Here is a 3,589-nt window from a genome sequence, read left to right on the forward strand (position 1 = left end):
TCTCATAATAATGTCATTTCAAACCTGTGTGACTTACATTCTTCTGTGTTCCATACACTGAAAGAATAAAGCGGTTTACTGTTGTTCATACAGGTCAAACTAGTTTTGTTTTTAGTTTTGTTTTTTCACAAATAAGAGTTTAATTTAATCGTGTTTGCTCAATTGTGAATGACTACAGCTCTACATACAGTAAGAATGCTTAAGGTATGACCAACCTTAATATGGAACATTATTGAGAAACCAGGCTAGGAATAGTTCTCATTCTATTTCACGCAAAGTGTTTGTCTTGAAATGTTAACCAAACCCATTAAATGAAAATTAGAAGGGAATTAGAATTTAGTAGGAATTTCACATCACAGGTGTTTCAAAAATCATTAATTGCCATTTAATTTTTTTATTAAAGTTAATCCACATGCAAACTCAAATAAAATCTGACACAAGACCAAAAAACAAATCAGTCGTCACTTTAGAGTAAGCCTACTATAAAATTGATAACATTTTTGAGCACTTGACTACAGTGTGTAAACTAACATCACTCTTGTGAAAAAATAAGTACACTTTAGCATAATTTTAAAAAGAGTACTTATTATGTAAATAACATCATTTAAAAATAATGTACTTAAGTACAAACTGAATGTAATTTTTTTTTTGGACACTTAGTTGCATGTTACTTGGAATTAAATGAAAATGAATGATTGTTTACGTTAAACTTTATAGTGTTTTTTAATTGCCATTTAATTTTTTTATTAAAGTTAATCCACATGCAAACTCAAATAAAATCTGACACAAGACCAACAAACAAAACAAAAAACAAATCAGTCGTCACTTTAGAGTAAGTCTACTATAAAATTGATAACATTTTTGAGCACTTGACTACAGTGTGTAAACTAACATCACTCTTGTGAAAAAATAAGTACACTTTAGCATAATTTTAAAAAGAGTACTTATTATGTAAATAACATTTAAAAATAATGTACTTAAGTACAAACTGAATGTAATTTTTTTTTTGGACACTTAGTTGCATGTTACTTGGAATTAAATGAAAATGAATGATTGTTTACGTTAAACTTTATAGTGTTTTTCGACCCACTTAAGAGGAACTTAAGTACGTCTTATATGTAATTTCATAATTACTTCTATTGTCATTTAAATATGCGGAATGTAGTGCAAATATATTATTTTCTTTAGATGTGTTATGACCCACTTAAGAGGAACTTACAGTAAGTACGTCTTATATGTAATTTCATAATTACTTCTATTGTCATTTAAATATGCGGAATGTAGTGCAAATATATTATTTTCTTTAGATGTGTTAAACCATTGCAAGAAATAATGCCATTAATAGTACATCTCCCAAATATGTGCTTAAGTGACTTTGAATAAACAATGATTGTAAAAGTACTCTGTACACAGATGTGAAATACAGTACATTACAAATGCATTAAACGCATACTGTACTTCTCTCATAAATGCTACTGTCAATAATGTAATGTAGGAAATTGACATTCTTGTAGATCAATTTTTAAAAAAGTGCTGCTGAGGTTGTATAAGTTTCTCACTCACAAACTTAAAAGAACTAAAGTGTTTTATTATTATGTTTGTTGTTGTTATTATTAATATTATTGTTTTGTAGACATACAAAAGTGGTATACTCAGGGTTTACTGCATAAAATTGTATTGATGTTTAGAAGAATTAGTTTTTTTAAATTTCAATGGGATGCCATTCCAAACTTGCATGACTTACTGTCTTTAGCGTTTCATTCATGGAAAGATGTTCATACAGGTCAAACTCGTTTAGTTTTGTTTTTGTCTTCATGAGTGAGAGGTTAATTTAATTGCATTTTTGCTAAATCTTGTCAGTTAAACTTTAGCTCTACATACAGTATGAATGCTTAAGGCATGACTGACATTAAAATAGAACATTATTGAGAAACCAGGCCAAGAATACTTTCATTTTCTATTTCTTCAAAGACTGTTTGTAATTGTGCAACTGTAACCAAACACATTTAAAACTTAAAACAACTTAAAAATTTAAAATTTAAAACAGTATGACCTAACAAACACTGGGTGTTTTTTTCAAATTCTGAACTGTCATTTAAAGATTTAATTAAAATTTTACTCCACACACAAACTCAAATAAAATCTGACACAAGACCAAAGAACAAATCAGACTGCCACTTAGGAGCAAGCTTGCTATCAAACTGATCAAATTCTTGAGCACTTCACTAAAATATAAACTAACATCAACCTCCTGGAAAAAAGGTCACTGACAATTTTAAAAAGAGTACTGAAATATACTTTAAAATAATATTAAATGTGAACTTAATATAATGTTTTTGTATGCTTATTGCATGTTGATTGCAAATAATGAAACTGTATAATAGTTTACATTTATATTAAATGCAATTTGACCCACGTAAGTACTTAAGTACATGTTTATAAGCAATGTCATAATTAATTCTGTAGTTACTGCTGATGAATGTACCATCTCTGATGAAATCGTCCGTATTTTCTCTGCATTAGTGCTGTTTTGAACTTATTACTTATTACTAATGCATTCCCTTACTGGATTCTTGAACTTTCCAAGAAGTTTACTGGTATCAAATGGACCTCCTGGGTAGTGTGCTTTATAGTGTCATTTCTAATCACTCACTGACACTGATGCTTTACAACAGGTGTAACACGTCAGAAGTGCCGCGGTACGCACAAAAGAGTGCCAGTATAGAGAGTTACTGCTGCTGATTGGTTATGTACTTGCTCAATGATTGATTTTGGATCTTTTTTTGTTTTGTTTTGTTTTTTTTTAAGTTACGGAGAGCAGGGACATGTGACCAAAAAATTACCTGTATAACTTATTTTACTTTTGTAGATCACAATTATGAACAATGAGTTTGGGCGGGAGTTTGATACCGCGGCTCCACCTCACGACACTACTGCGCAGACTCGGGCTCCAAACGAAACTCTACTGCGCAGACTCTGGCTACAAATTACGTAATTTATTCAAGATGGCAGCGGCCATACTGAGATGCTTTGGCTTCCCTTTTCTATAGTGGAAGGAATAGGAGACGCGTCGTCCATCTTTTTTTACAGTCTATGTTTACAACAGCTTTGAACGTGGCTCAGCCAATCAGAATCAAGGACCGTAACTATCCGTTTTATAAATCCTGGTTTATAACTGTGAATCCCGTTTCCTTCAGTTGTTCAGCTTTTTTAAAAATGTATTTATTTTTTGCAGTTTCCATTTTAGTGATAAACCGTCACATTATTCTGTCTGATTACATTTCTATAGTTCTGCAATATGACACAGGTGAGTTTTTACAACCAGTAACATTTTTTTTTTACATACAAATGCAGTCAATAGATTATTAAAGGGGTCATATGACGTTGCTAAAAAGAACATTATGTTGTGTATTTGGTGTAATGCAATGTGTTTATGCGTTTTAAGGTTAAAAAAACACATTATTTTCCACATAATGTACATTGTTACTCCTCTATGCCCCGCCTTTCTGAAACGTGTCGATTTTTACAAAGCTCATCGTTCTGAAAAGCGAGGTGTGCTGTGATTGGCCAGCTATCTAGTGCGTTGTGA

The 3,589-nt window shown here is 31.2% G+C and overlaps 1 protein-coding gene across 1 annotated transcript in view; it reads right to left on the reverse strand.

Moving 5' to 3' along the window:
* The window catches only part of LOC107675692 (urokinase plasminogen activator surface receptor-like), a 15,927-nt gene that overhangs the window by 1,949 nt on the left and 10,389 nt on the right, over window positions 1-3,589 (reverse strand). The window lies entirely within an intron of this gene.

This window comes from Sinocyclocheilus anshuiensis, unplaced genomic scaffold (assembly GCF_001515605.1).
Source record: "Sinocyclocheilus anshuiensis isolate Anshui unplaced genomic scaffold, SAMN03320099.WGS_v1.1 scaffold708, whole genome shotgun sequence".
Taxonomy (NCBI): Eukaryota; Metazoa; Chordata; class Actinopteri; order Cypriniformes; family Cyprinidae; genus Sinocyclocheilus; species Sinocyclocheilus anshuiensis.